Source organism: Podarcis vaucheri, assembly GCF_965113315.1.
Source record: "Podarcis vaucheri genome assembly, chromosome: 3".
Taxonomy (NCBI): domain Eukaryota; kingdom Metazoa; phylum Chordata; class Lepidosauria; order Squamata; family Lacertidae; genus Podarcis; species Podarcis vaucheri.
Genome location: NC_138761.1, coordinates 28,337,428 through 28,353,218, shown reverse-complemented (window position 1 = coordinate 28,353,218; position 15,791 = coordinate 28,337,428). Strand labels below are relative to the sequence as shown.

Here is a 15,791-nt window from a genome sequence, read left to right as displayed (position 1 = left end):
TCAGAGGTCCATTCTTAACTTGAAACTGTTCTTAACCTGAAGCACCACTTTAGCTAATGGGGTCTCCTGCTGCTGCCGCCGGAGCGCGATTTCTGTTCTCATCCTGAAGCAAAGTTCTTAACCCGAGGTACTATTTCTGGCTTAGCGGAGTCTGTAATCTGAAGCGTATGTAACCTGAAGCGTATGTAACCCGAGGTACCACTGTATCGTATAAATTTACTCCAGTCCTTTTGGAATACATGATCATGCTGGTTTCAGATATTTCCTGTCAGCTTCGCCAGTTGTGCAAAGTCCATCATATTCATCTGCCACTCTTCTTTCGTTAGTACTTCCTCTTGTTTCCATTTTTGGGCTGAAAGAATTCTTTTAGCACACAACCATTCTAAAAGCTAAAACCAGTGCTGTTTTGCTAGAAAAAGAGGTGCCGGAGGAGCTCACTCTGAACTACTTCTCTTAGACTAGCAATGGCACCCACCTGAGAGTTGAGCTCCCCAGCTGGGGGAAAAAAAGCCCTGGCTAAAACTAAAAACCTCTCCCCACAGCTATGTGGTACCAAATGAAAGGTCTTTAAATTCCAGTCCTAAGCATGTTTTACCCAGAAACAAGGGCACCCCATGGGGAATGTTGTTTCCATCCATCTGTCTCCAGAGACAATGGAGTGCACCTCCGAAGGTGAAGCCAAACCGCTGCATTGGCAACACTGAAGTGACCTCCCCAGGGCGCAAGCCAGGGTTGTGTGTATGGAGGTCCTGGGCTGCCCAGATGACAAGACTCGCCCCCCTCGACCTCCTTGATGTGATCCAAAGATAAGCAGAGCAATACATTTGACACCAACCTGGCTGCAGGAGTTGCTGGAAGGAGGCGTACAAGGCATCATCTAACTGACTTAGGGACTCCACTCTGGATTTGTTTGTACGGTTTACTCCTTAGCTTTTTCTTTTCCCAAAGAGATCCCACAAGGCAGAGGAGACTCGAGACACAAGAGGTTATCAAAGATGTAGTCATTTCTGGCTACTGCCAAGTGTCCGCGGACTACAACTTCCATCACCCCTGACCATTGGGTGCACTGGGAGTTTGATTCCAACAAATATCTGAAGGTTTCACAAGCCAAAACGCATTCAGCACAATACATTTTACTAGTATTGCATCTGCAATTTCTTATTATATGCTAAGGCCCTGAAACTCCAATGTGGACATGCTTTTTAGAACCTAAGATTTTAATCAAGCTGAAGGTTTTTGGTTTTTTTAATGATATAATTCCCAGGAGGTAAATGTGAAACATGAATCACAGAAAAAAATCTTAACATGTTAGAAACCCTTCATGGCTGTAAGCAGAGGGCATTCTACACCTGCAGTCTGTAGCCTGGAGGCATGAGAAGAAAGATTTGCTAAATAAGTACTGCTGAAGTATGACACACTAAGGGCACAGCTCAAAATCATTGACTCATCTTCCTTTCATTAATGCAGAAGGAAGGTTCGCAAACTTTGTCAGAGCAAGTCTAAATGAAGACGGAAACTGTTCCAGCTTCTCTGAAGTGTCACAATGGGCCAATTCACGGAAACATCCCACCTGCAGCCACAGGCTTTCCCCCCTCATTCTTGGCCCTGGTTGTGATGTGTATGTGGCAAACCCGGGTTGCCTGAATCATGGTGCAATGTGCACCATGAAGGGAAAAATACAACATGGCCCGCCATGTGCAGAGTACTTTGGCTGTTCACTGTTACAGCATGCAGTCCTGCTAAAACATTAAGTGCAATTTATTTTAAGGAAAAGTGAGGGACAGGGCCATATTTGGGCCCGTAAAGGTAAAGGTAAACGGACCCCTGACCATTAGGTCCAGTCACAGACGACTCTGGGGTTGCGGCGCTCATCTCACTTTACTGGCCGAGGGAGCTGGTGTACAGCTTCCGGGTCATGTGGCCAGCATGACTAAACCACTTCTGATGAACCAGTGCAGCGCATGGAAACGGTGTTTACCTTCCTGCCGGAGCAGTACCTATTTATCTACCTGCACTTTTATGTGCTTTCAAACTGCTATGTTGGCAGGAGCAGGGACTGAGCAACAGGAGCTCACCCCATTGCAGGGATTCGAACCGCTGACCTGATTGGCAAACCCTAGGCTCTGTGGTTTAGACCACAGCGCCACCCGCATCCCTTTCATGTGGGCCCATACCAGACTTGAAAGCACCTACAGACAGAGAAATTTAACAGTGCAATCCTTTGCCGACTTGAATCCATTATAATTTGTGGCCTTAAGGGACCTTAGGCGCATAGGGCTGGGTGGCAAGACTGCAGTCTTAAGGCATGCTTAACTAGGACTGGCTCCAGTTCCTCTTGGTGTGGTGAGGGAGAGCCACCTCCCCAACACTGACTTCAATGCAACTTACCTAGACGGGGTTGGGGTCAGGCAACAGCAAACTTGGGGTTGGCAGAGCCACTCTTATCACTCCCACTGGTACTGCCCCAAGGCCACCTCCACTGTACCTTACTCCATCCCTGTTCAGAGGAGCTGCAGTGACACCAGTGTCCAGAGGTTGGCTCTGCTCCATGAACCACTCCTGACTAGTTCCCATTGAATTTAATGGGATTTCTGAGTACTGGGATACACTTGCCTGTGACTGGCAATCACTACAAGGGATGAGGCATTCAACTTCCTAGATTGCACTGATTTCTAGGGGGTAGAGAAATACGTGGAGGTCTCACTCTTGCCCTGCCATCTGGGTCTGTAGGGCTTTCCCCCAAAACAAATTAGATTTGTCAAGCTGCATTAGCAGAACAGTAGAACAACAAAAACACCTTGTGCATGAAGGGAGATATTGGGTCATTCTGCTTTTCTGTTAACGTTTACTATTTCCATTAATGCTATTAAACCAACTTAAACACCACTAATGATATTACTCGTGTCAAATTGTCCGGGCCATCAGTTTGATAAACTATCAGTGACTTTAATTGACAGAGACATAAATTTGAAATTGGGACCATGCCGTGGATAAGCAGGGCTAAGTAATGTGACCTTGCTAAAAAGACGAGATGAACAAAGGGGCTCCAATCTGCTACAATTAGCTGCGTTTATAGCTCATTAGAATTAAATATATTATTTGCTCGTGATATGTGTAACCTGCCTTGCTTGCTGCCCACAAGGATTTCTCGGAACACCAACCTATGAAAACAGTCTCGTAAGAATAGCAAAATCTGCATCTCATCTGCATATGAGCATGCAAGCGGAAGCAGGAATTCAAACCAATATTGTCACACTTGTCACCTTTTGCTTCTAACGCCACATCCCTATAGAAGGTGTGCGTGGCAAGGCCACAGCTGTCGCGCTGTTCTGTCAACTATGTAGTCTGCTAAGGGTTCTGGTGGCAGCGAAGCCTCTGGCAGCATTTAGCTGAGACACCCTGCTTGCATGGAAAAATTCTGTGAACAAATGTGCAAGCCTAGCTCCCCTTCCGTGCTACTCCAAATGTACAGGCTGTGACCAGTGGATATGCCAACACCAGTGTGCATGGCCAGCGGGCACAATCCTGATCTCCCATCACACATTCACTGCATGCGGCAGGGAGCATGTCGAAAGAAGGCTATGGAAGTTTCCCACTCCCAAACATTCCAACTGCTGTGGGTGAGAGAACAAAGGTCCAACTTCTGGGAAGAATGCAATAGGTCAGCCCACAGGGACCCAGGACTGGGAGGAGCTAGATCAGTAGAGACTGAGAAGCTGAGTGAGTGGAAATCACAGGAGGCCGGGAAGCAAAGTGGCAAAGAGTCTAAAGGCATGTGCTGGATGGGTGTGAAGCAGGCCTAGCCGAGAGTCAGGGTGACTGAGGGAATGTAGTAGGTGGTTCAGTTATTTGACAGTGTCACTGCTCAATTTTTCTTGTTAAATGTGATAAATAGAAAGATGTAACACTGCAGGTGGTGTTGAAACTGAGCAATGCTGTTTTACTGCAAATGAATAAAATATTCTAGATATAGAAAGAGAGTGGGTGGAGCACTGGAAAGCAGGGATCTGAGGAAAGAATAAATACTGGATGCATAAGGGTGAAGAAATAGAGTCTGGGAGGAACTTGAGCTGGTGGCAAGGGGAAATAGAAATCCAGGTAATATTTGAAAGCTTGAAGGCTCTATCTAAGGCAGAAAGCACAGCACAGTTTGAGATCCAGGCACTATGGGACTTAGTCCTAAAACATGCATAAGACTGCAGTCTTGCCATGCAACCCTATGCACTTAGGCTTTCTTAAGCGCATGACTTGCAATGGATTTAAGTGCACCAATGCTTGGGGGGCGGGGAGAGGTGAGGTCAAGCCACCTGGAAACATGGAAGTTGGGATAAGCATTCAGCTCACTCAGCTGTGTCCCATCTTTTGCAGCCACTTTTCTAGATGCATTTCCGCCATTGGGTGGCAAACTCGCTAGTTATCCGTAACGATCTGAGTTTTCTCGGATGTTCATGACAAAAGTTGCCGTGTTGTGGAGTGGAATGCCATGGGCATCAAGTTAACAGAATAAAAACAACTCACCTCTTGCTATTACTGTCCTCATGTAATACATTTCCCCCCGCACACCCTGCAACTGAAAGGTCCTGTTTGTTTTTGTTAAACCCTATAATAGATCTGAATACGGCACGGAATGGTGGGATACTCTGAAATCTACTCAGAGTCTTGCAGTGATTTCATGATCTTTATTGCCGCTTGTAAAACAGTGATTGAATCCCCCCCCCCAAACCTCAGGCCTTTATATTAATTATTTACACAATGAGTCCCGTCTGATTGGCTGATTCTGCTTCCCTCCTGCAGCCTGATTGGTCTTCTCCTGCAGGCCAATCAGTTGTTGCATTCTACGATCCTACCAGCCTAATAGGCTGATTAACTTCCTCCTGGAGTCTGATTAGTCTTCTCCTGCAAGCCAATCAGTTGTTGCATTCTAGGATCCTACCTGCCTATTGTTCTAGGATCCAAGCTTAGTACATAATACCTCCAAAGAGCTTTTACTTAGCACCACATATGGCTGTTCTTCAGAAAAGGTTTGAAAGGATATGAATGAGGTCATGGTTAATATGCCACTCCTTAAACACAGCTCTTTGTCTTAGTCAAGGACAGACCCATTTGAAAAACAAGCTGTTGGTTTTTCAAAGCCACCACACCAGTGATGTTTGGCACTTTCCTGAGTGGTCTCCTAAAGGGGGCAGCTGTTAGATCACAGCTGGTTTTGTTCATCCATGATTCCTTTTCATGCTGTTGTGTGTGTGTTTTGATTTTTTTTTTTTTAAACAACCTTAGCAAACATTTGTGGGACTATGAGTAAGTACCAGCCAAAAAAGCTGCCATCTTTTTGTTTAAATATTCGGTGGATAGGGAGATTTATGCTCTTGTTTACATTACAAATTCATACACCTTCCCCGTCAAACCATAATAGAAAGCTGGTGCCACTGTACTCCACCTCTTAACTAGCATAAGTGCACATAAAACAGAGCACAATACATACTAGAAGATTATTAGGAACCAAATCAGCGTGAATGCCTTGACCGCAGAGAAGTCAATTGGTTACAGTATTTCATTCTTTTTTAAAAAATAAAAATAAAATAAATGCTATTCTCTATCCCTCTCTCCTCATTTCCCCGACCCTATTTTTCTCTGCGTTTTGACACAATATTTTGACCTTAAAATAGAAATTTGCTTGTTCAGTAGGTTACATTTTTTTGTTGAACTTCCGTTCAACAATTTCTGGAGCTTCTGCACTAGCAAGGAAATCGGGAGGCATTTTCATGTAACAGATTCTGGGTGAATGTGCAGTTAACCTGCTTACTAGGCCCACTTACACTTGGTATAGGTTTTAAACCAAGGCTTAAATGGAACACCACATTCTGGTAACCAGGAGAGAGGAACCTTTTTCCAGCCTGAGTGCTGCTTTCCCTTCTGGGCATATGCCAGTGTTGGGTGAGGCCAGAGGCAAAAGAGAGGTGATCAACAAGTGTTGAGTTTTACCTTTGTACAGTAGGCTATTTTCTAGCCACACTTGCACACACCCCTCTGTCCTCCATGGAGGCAAACCAGAAGCATGGTCAGAGTTCAAGGACAAATTCCAGCCATGCAAAACCACAAACAGGCAGTGGGGGCATGCAGAAACTGGACTGGTAAGAGGTGTTACCAGGGCTAAACAGAAAGGCTTGCATTTGGTCCCTAGACCTGAGGCTTACCCATTCTTGACAAAGAAAGACAGTAATAAAGTAAGACTTGGCATTTATATGGTGCTTTGAAGTGTTCATAGTATCTCACTTGCATCCTCTTAAGTTCTCTTTGCGCTAACAAGCCTTCTTTGGAGGCCCATAGTATTATCCTCACATTACAGATGGGTTGCTGAAATGAAGAGATACCAGCTTGCCCAAGGCCATCTTGAAAAATCATGACAGGTGAGTTTTAAACTGGGGACTTATTTCATTGGCCTGTTAGTGCAGATGTGAACCGTTACGCTCACCGAATACCTGAGCATGCGATATTAACACTCAATACATTGGAATATACAGTGCTGCGTTATCCTGAGTCGGATCTTGCCTAACCCAGTATTGACTAGCACCAGCTCTCTGAGCATCTTTACAACTCTCACAGTCTCATTCGGATTGGATGAAGTCAAAGCAGGTTTTTCTCATTAGCGTATTGGAGGGATACACTGAAAACTAGGAAGTGGATTTCCTTCTACCTGCCCATTTGACCCGACCACCACCACAACAGCAGGGGCTCTTGCTATGAATGCTTTTTTGCTTTAGTTGAAAGTTTCCCCCCTCTTAATGCATAGTTAATATGTAAATAGATACAGCATTGCTTTGCAATGTATTTTATTTGCATATGTGTTGCTACTTCCCCTGATAAAAGTGGTATTTATCAGTGCTCCTCAGGAAAAGTTTGAGGATTTCAGGCTAACAAATGCAAAATCATGTCTACTACAAACATCTAAAACTTAAATTAGTTTGAGTGTTAGTTTTTAGCAATTGCGGACACATTGTTTGTATAAAATGTACATCTGTGAAATAAAGTGTTGCATTGCAGAAAGGACTCATATAAGTGCATTACACAGAGTGCCTGTGAAATGTTGAAAATGCCCATAGGAATTCACTCAATCCAGGACACAAAGAGCAAAATATCTTTCTCTGTTACCTGAGTGAGGGAAAGAGACAGGATTAAGTTTATGCTGAACTATAAAATCATGATAGCAAGATATGCATTTATGAAATAATATGTTGCATTTTTTTTTTAAAAAAAGAACATATATGTGGTTAAGTGGGTGAGATTCTCTTCTTCTTTAGTCATTTAGTCGTGTCCGACTCTTCGTGACCCCATGGACCAGAGCACGCCAGGCACTCCTGTCTTCCACTGCCTCCCGCAGTTTGGTCAAACTCATGCTGGTAGCTTCGAGAACACTGTCCAGCCATCTCGTCCTCTATCATCCCCTTCTTCTTGTGCCCCCAATCTTTCCCAGCATCAGGGTCTTTTCCAGGGAGTCTTCTCTTCTCATGAGGTGGCTAAAGTATTGGAGCCTCAGCTTCAGGGTCTGTCCTTCCAGTGAGCACTCAGGGCTGATTTCCTTAAGAATGGATCGGTTTGATCTTCTTGCAGTCCATGGGACTCTTAAGTCTTCTCCTGGGCATTGTCGGCCAATTGGTGCCAAAGAAAGACAGAACATTCTTTATGTATGCTACAACAGCAACAAGAATACTCATCGCAAAGTATTGGAAGACACAAGACCTACCCACCTTGGAAGAATGGCAGATGAAGGTGATTGACTACATGGGATTGGCAGAAATGACTGGCAGAATACGGGACCAGGGAAAAGAGACAGCGGAAGAAGATTGGAAGAAATTTAAGAACTATCTTAAGAAACATTGTAAAATTAATGTGTGTTAGAATGATGTGGCTTTAGAAATCAAATGGAGTACAGCTGAAAAGATTAAGTTAAAAGAAAAGAAAGGCTGACAATTAGATAAAATTAAGGGTGAGGATTTGCTGAACCAAATATCTGAAATGGGAATGCAGAAAGGGGAGGTATGAGGAGGTCGGTGAAGTAAGTTTTAAGAAAATAAGGTTTTGAAATTATACTTGTTCTTTTTTGTTTGTGTTGGTGTGTATTGTTTTGTTTGATATAATTTGTAAAGCTTCAATAAATATCTTTTAAAAAAAAGAGTCTCCTCCAGCACCATAATTCAAAAGCATCAGTTCTTCGGCGATCAGCCTTCTTTATGGTCCAGCTCTCAGTTCCATACATCACTACTGGGAAAACCATGGCTTTAACTATATGGGCCTTTGTTGGCAAGGTGATGGCTCTGTTTTTTAAGATGGGTGAGATAGGTTGCAATAATAACTGGCAAGAAGAGTTCAGCACACTTACTTGGGAGTAATCTCAATTGAATTCTGTAGCGCTTATTTCTGAGTACAGTCATACCTTGTGTTGCATTAGGTTCATGTTGTGTCTTTTCAGCTTGCGAATGTGGCAAACCTGGAAGCGTTCTGCGTGCTTTGCACATGCGCAGAAGTGCTCTATAAAGCTCCGTGCTTGCACAAAAGTGCCACTCTAGTTACAGACTTTTCGGGGTGCGAACGGCACCCCAGAACGGATCGTGTCCGCAACTAGAGGTACCACTGTAGAAATCCTGAGGATTGCAGCCAGAGATGGCTTTATGATGGGCCATTAGCCACTTCATTAACTTCATCTTTTAAATGCCACAAGATTCTTAATTCCTCTTGCTGCAAAAGACTAACAGGGCTTCCCCTCTGGAAATCCATAAACTTTCAAAGGAAACACACAGGGAAGGTAAGTATCTGTTGGTGGCTGACGCATGCATGTCTTTGTAAAAAGTACATTTAAAAATTACATTAAAATGTATATGCAAAATGTGCATCTGCAGATAACGAAAGGAAGGAACACTGGTGCAAAATGAACCAATTTCAGTGGAACAGAAAATATCAGATGAAAGTGCAAATGAATGGCAGGATGGGACTTTTGACATTCTTGTCTTAAGCTGTGCAGCCCTTACAATCTGGTGTGTGTGTGTGTGTAGTGCAAATGAACGTCACACATGCATATACACACACACACCAGGTTGTAAGGGCGGCACAGCTTAAGAAAGAGAAGAATGTTGTAACTTATACAAGCAACAAGCTGGGGTGTGTGTGTGTGTGTGTTTCAATGCACGCGAAACGCCACCAGATGCCAGAAGGTCCTTACATTTCTGAAGAATGGAAAAGCTGCAGGAAAGCAATTTTTATGAGAAACAAAATGCATCTTCCTGTCAGGGAGGAAGGGAGGTGCAAGGTGCTTGAGAAATGGAAAATAAAAAAGAATGCAATTAAACCCAGATATGAATAAAGATCAGGTGAGAAAGGATGTCACCCCCTGGCCTTTGGAACGGTATTTCTGCTGTCTCCTGAAATTATGCTTTTCCTGAAACAAAGGAACAACGTTACGGGAAAGTGGGTGCCAGGTACTTTAGGAAAATGAGACACAGCGAAGCGGATAGACAGAGACAAAGACAATAGCAGTCATCTGCAATAAACCGAAGGCAGCTGAGGTTTGAGACAAAAGTAGAAAATTCTGAGCCAGCAAGATGACTGGAGCAGGGGAAGGAAGGAGGGGAAGGTGAATCACAATAACATTTGAAAGACATGAGCTTGAATATTTATCAGTGTCGCCACAAGCTCAGTGAGGTGGCCTTGGCTCACTCACCAGGTTCCCCTGCCTTTAAGATGACAAATTGGGGGCGGGGGAGGTGCTGGGAATCCCAGCACATAGGTTCCAAAGTTCAGCATATCTGTGGAATGCCTTACATGGTCTTACGGGTGTGGGCAGGTCATAGAGCCCTTATTCCAAAATCTTAGAACATGAGAAGAAGCTCTTCTGGAACAGGCCAAAGTCTTATCTAGTCCATCATCCCATACCCTCCAACATTCCTCACATAAAAATAGGGATATTTCTTACTCCTCCCACAACTGACCCTCCTCGGCCCCCATTTTTTTTGCCCCCCACTCCAGCAGAACATACACCCTCCACCATCCTGAGAAAACCCCTTTCTAGACTAGTTATTTCCCATATGCAAAGACCCCAGCGGGGTTTGAAGTGTAAGAAAACAGCAGACTATAATAAGAAACACATTAGAGAGAATGAAATTAGATAAGGCAGAACCTTAAAACACAATTGGAAGTCATTTGGGTTATAAACATCGATGTCTCTCCTGTATCAGTCTCTACAGCAGATGTTGTAACCTTCCAACAATTTGACTTGACCACCAAAGGTGGACACCTCCATTGTCTCCCAAGAGAGAGGGATGCCAACAATCATTTTGCCTAAAACCGTATGATTTTAATGATGGAATGTGTACAGTTAAGCAGCACAGAGTACTTTCCTATATTTGCTGGAAATCTCCCACACAATAGAGCCAATGGACGACAATGTGGTTTGCATCACATTCATTTATTTGAATAAACCCTGGCTCTCCTGTGTCTGATCAATGACTCTGCTATGTCGTTTTCACTCGAGCAATGGCTGAAGAGTTTTTTAAGTGATTAATCCAGCAGGGCATGATGAAGGTACTTAACATGAATGCTCCTCTTTGTTCAGCAGGGTGGTTGTGATTGCTAACATTGCAGGATCATCCTGGCTACAAGTAAGTGCTACTTCTCTGATTATTGTTTAGTGGACATTGTCAAACTGTTGGCGATGAGACATCCACTTTATCTGAATCCAAACTATGGAAGCAGAAAGTTAAGTGCTAGAATTCAGATGGGCACATTAAGTTCCTTTGTTCCTCTGGCTTTGGATTTTGGGCAACTCTTCTACCAATAATAATAATAATAATAATAATAATAATAATAAAAAAAAAAATAGGTTCAAAAATGATTAGTTCAAAATTGGGAAAGGAGTACGACAAGGCTGTATATTGTCTCCCTGCTTATTTAACTTATATGCAGAATTCATCATGCGAAAGGTTGGGCTGGATGAATCCCAAGCCGGAATTAAGATTGCTAGAAGAAATATCAACAACCTCAGATATGCAGATGACACAACCTTGATGGCAGAAAGTGAGGAGGAATTAAAGAACCCTTTAATGAGGGTGAAAGAGTAGAGTGCAAAATATGGTCTGAAGCTCAACAGCAAAAAAACAAAGATCATGGCCACTGGTCCCATCACCTCCTGGCAAATAGATGGGGAAGAAATGGAGGCAGTGAGAAATTTTACTTTCTTGGGCTCCATGATCACTGCAGATGGTGACAGCAGTCACAAAATTAAAAGACGCCTGCTTCTTGGGAGGAAAGCAATGACAAACCTAGACAGCATCTTAAAAAGCAGAGACATCACCTTCCCAACAAAGGTCCATATAGCTAAAGCTATGGTTTTCCCAGTAGTGATGTATGGAAGTGAAAGCTGGACCATAAAGAATTGATGCTTTTGAATTAAGGTGCTGGAGGAGACTCTTGAAAGTCCCATGGACTGCAAGAAGATCAAACCTATCCATTCTTAAGGAAATCAGCCCTGAGTGCTCACTGGAAGGACAGATCGTAAAGCTGAGGCTTCAATACTTTGGCCACCTCATGAGAAGAGAAGACTCCCTGGAAAAGACCCTGATGTTGGGAAAGATGGAGGGCACAAGGAGAAGGGGACGACAGAGGACGAGATGGTTGGACAGTGTTCTCGAATCTACCAGCATGAGTCTGACCAAACTGTGGGAGGCAGTGGAAGACAGGAGTGCCTAGTGTGCTCTGGTCCATGGGGTCACGAAGAGTCGGACATGACTAAATGACTAAACAACATCAACAACAATAATAATACTGCCCTTCATCACAGGATCTCAGGGCGGTTCACAAGATATGTTGCACACAAGCAAATGAGAGGAGCCTGCTGGATCAGGCCGGTGGCTCATCTAGTCCAACTTCCTCTTCTCACAGTGGCCAATCTTGGACTCGGCTGCATTAGTCAAAAATAAGTGCTTTATATGCATCATAACACTGTGACACCAGATGGTGCTGTGGAGTCCCTACTTTCGCCAATGGGATTTCCCCTTATGAAGTTTACAATGTGTTTAACTGAATCACATTTTTGATTAAAATTAAAATTAAAATTAAAATTAAAATTAAAATTCATTTATACCCCACCCTTCCCAGTTCAAAAACTGGGCTCAGGGAGGCTAACAACAAATTTAAAACACTTTAAAACACTTAATTATAAAAGCAGCATAAAATACAGTATAAAAACATGAATAACAATCAAATTCAAGAATTAATTAGATAATCCCCAGGGCTAGCTGGCTGAATTGGTCCTACTTGGGCCAGCGAGGAGGCCAGGGGAGAATTAGCTGTGGGGTCTCAGAGCAGGTGATCAGAGGGGGAAGGAAGGGAAGGGAAATAAAGGATCAGGCTGAATTCAAATTAAAGGCCAGGCGGAATAGCTCTGTCTTACAGGCCCGATGGAAGGAGGTTAGATTCTGAAGGGCCCTAGTCTCATGGGACAGAGCATTCCACCAGGTCGGAGCCATCACTGAAAAGGCCCTGGCCCTGGTGGAGGATAGTCTGACTTCCTTAGGGTCTGGGACCTCTAAACTATGGTTATTCATGGACCTTAAGGTCCTCTGCGGGGCATACCAGGAGAGGCGGTCCCATAGATACTATCCCGTAGATAGATGTGTCTAGATCCAGCCCTTGTGGGAAACCCTCCAGCAGGAGCTAAACACAAGAGCCCTCTCTCTAGCAAATGGTATTCAGGAGATTCCTACCAGCATGGACCTTCTAGCATTCAGCTTCATTGGATGTCCAGGAATTCTAGCATTGTGAAAATGAGAGGAAAAACCCTTCTCTGCCTCTGTCTCTGTCTCTGTCTCTGATTTTTATTTGATTTTACAAATTCATTCACACACAAAATCACAAATAATAAAAATTGCACAAGATTCTTCCGAATCTCTAGACTTCCCTCCTCACTTCTGTGGGTTCTTCAGTTAACCTTTTCAACTGCATACTATAAACCCTCCTAATTTTTCAGTCCTCCATTATATCCAAGGTCTCTGTAACGTTACAAGAGTTATTTAAGACCTGCCGAAGAGTTCAAGCGTTTACAGTGGTCAGTCAAATATAATATAACATTCTCCCATTCTTTGTTGAAGTTTTGATCCTTCTGGTTTCTGATTTTCCCAATCATTCTTGTCATCTCTGCATAGTCCAATAATTTAGTCTGCCAGTCCACTCTGGTGGGGACCTTGTCATCTTTCCAACTTTGGGCAAACAGCATCCTTGCAGCTTTGAAGGACATTCCTGATCAATTTCAGCACACATTCTGGTTACTATTATAATTATGTTTTTTAAAATCCTCATGAAAATTCGCCAGCATTTTAGTGTGAATTTCTTGCAATATACCTGTTTGTATGCAATTTTACCTAATATACACATATGTGCAGAGCAAATTTCAGAGATATAAATTATTTGTCTATGCTGTTTTCATTAATACGTGTGTTTTTATGCTCACTTTACCCTTGTGTATGCACTTTTGTACACATTACTAGACAGAACAACCACAGTGCAAAATTTAGAGAAGAGCAAATTTCAGTTCTTGCATTGTTTTGAAAAGTGCGTTGTTTGGTAGGTTTGCTTTTAAATGTGAACTGAAAGGCTTCCAGCCTTTTATTTCTATAATTCATTTCTAGGAGGACTAAATACAGTTTTAATCAAATACTTGCTTGGCATGAAGTCATCCTGTGAGTAAGCAAAATCAATTTTGGAAGGAATGTGCTACTAACTCCATAATTTCAGTGGAAACTCCATACTCATACATTTGGTAACAATAGCCTGAAATGTACACAAAGGGTATGCAAAGAATTCAGCATTATGGCAAGGCAATTGTGCAAGGCAATTGTCTTGTCAGGGCAAGCATTTCAGCTTGCCAGATGGAATAATCTCCTCTCCTCCTCTGCATGCTGATCTGGGGTTTCTCTTGAACCCCACTGAGCAAATTTTGGGGGCACATGGGGGGAGGAGGGGGGAAGAAGCCCCATTGTGCAAGTGGAAGTCCTTCTGCTGAGCTTCCACTGACAGGACTCATTAGTTGAATCCCAACTGGTGAAAGGATTTTAATTAAAGATTTTAATTGTAAGTAATGCTTTTAAGTAATGTTACCGAGGAAGGAAATCGAGAAATATTCTTTTCCTTTTCTTTTGCATTTGCAGAAAAGGGGAAGGCACCCATTTATTTTACCTTTCTGTTTTGAGCGATGCCAATATACAGGATAAAGGAGCACTGCCAAACTGGTTTGAAGGGATTTAATGGAATCTCAAGTGATCTCTTCTTCACTGGCTTGCAAATTCCTACACAGGGACCCCTGTCAGGATAGAGTGCCTGGAGCAGGTCAGCATGAACTCAGATGGCTTCAGCGAGGTTAGTTCTTTATTCAAAGCAACAAGACACCCTAGAAGGAGAGGCCTAATGAACACAGCAACTCTTCCCAGTAGGCCTTGCCCCAATGAGGCAGTTGTGAGGACTGAAGGTTCTCGCTTTCCCACTGCTCTCTAAAGTTCCTCATCCAGGTTCTCTGACTTGTCTGTCTTTGTTCTGCCCTCTTAGTACCTCTTCAGCATGCGGGTGGCGCTGTGGTCTAAACCACAGAGCCTAGGGCTTGCCGATCAGAAGGTTGGCGGTTTGAATCCCCGCAACGGGGTGAGCTCCCGTTGCTCGGTCCCTGCTTCTGCCAACCTAGCAGTTCGAAAGCACGTCAAAGTGCAAGTAGATAAATAGGTACCGCTCCGGTGGGAAGGTAAACAGCATTTCCGTGCGCTGCTCTGGTTTGCCAGAAGCGGCTTAATCATGCTGGCCACATGACCCGGAAGCTGCACGCCGGCTCCCAGTAAAGCGAGATGAGCGCAGCAACCCCAGAATCATTCACGAGTGGACCTAACGGTCAGGGGTCCCTTTACCTTTACCTTAGTACTTGTTCGGATTCTGGGAGACCAGGGGGATGGGAGCTGGTCACAGCAGGAGAGGGAGACCCCCTGTCTTCTTCAGCAGCCTGGCTCATCTCTGCTTCTTCGCCTCCCTCCTGCTTCCACTTCTGCCTCTGTTTCTGGACTCCTCTCTGTCACAGACTCTTCCTTCTCACTAAGCTCTGTTACCTCTTCAGCTTCCGACACTTCCTCCTCCCAATCTTCTACCTCTTCTCCATCTGACCTCTCATTGTTGTCTCACCACCAACCCCCTGGCTCTGAGCCTTCTTCCCTTGCGGGTTCCACAGCCTGTACATTCACCACTCCTCTGCATTCAGCCAGAGGTTTTCATCAGAGCTGCACTTCTATTGATTTTATTATTTATTTAAGGCTAGTTTTGATCAGCTAGTCCTTCCTTGTACGCTCCAGTTCCATTGCCTATTGGGCACTCTGGAACGTAAAATGTGCTGGCAAGATGGGGCATAATTCTTAAGGGATGAAAGACGAAGGTTGTGCTGAAACATTTCAAAGATACAAGAGCAGCCACAGTGCTCCGAATCGTTCTCATTTTGCTCCCACTCATCTAAATGAAGTTATTTGAGTGTAAATGTTCACAGGCTCAAATCTGGTTCCCGTGCTTGCCATTTCTATTAAATGCCTTGCCAAAAATAGCCAAGTGACAAATATTAATTTTGACTGAAAATCCAGAAAGCATTTTTTTTTTTTTACGGACTGATGAAAGAGGGCCAATGGACGCCGGTGCAGAGATAGATAATGGCATGATATAATGCCAAGGCCATACCTGGAAGGCGATGCTTGGGCATGGCACCCAGGAAGAGTGATGTATGC

The 15,791-nt window shown here is 43.8% G+C and overlaps 1 long non-coding RNA gene across 2 annotated transcripts in view; it reads right to left on the bottom strand.

The window, feature by feature from the left end:
• Positions 1–15,791, bottom strand: part of LOC309529784 — a 760,251-nt gene that overhangs the window by 165,300 nt on the left and 579,160 nt on the right. The gene's annotated exons all lie outside the window — the stretch shown is intronic.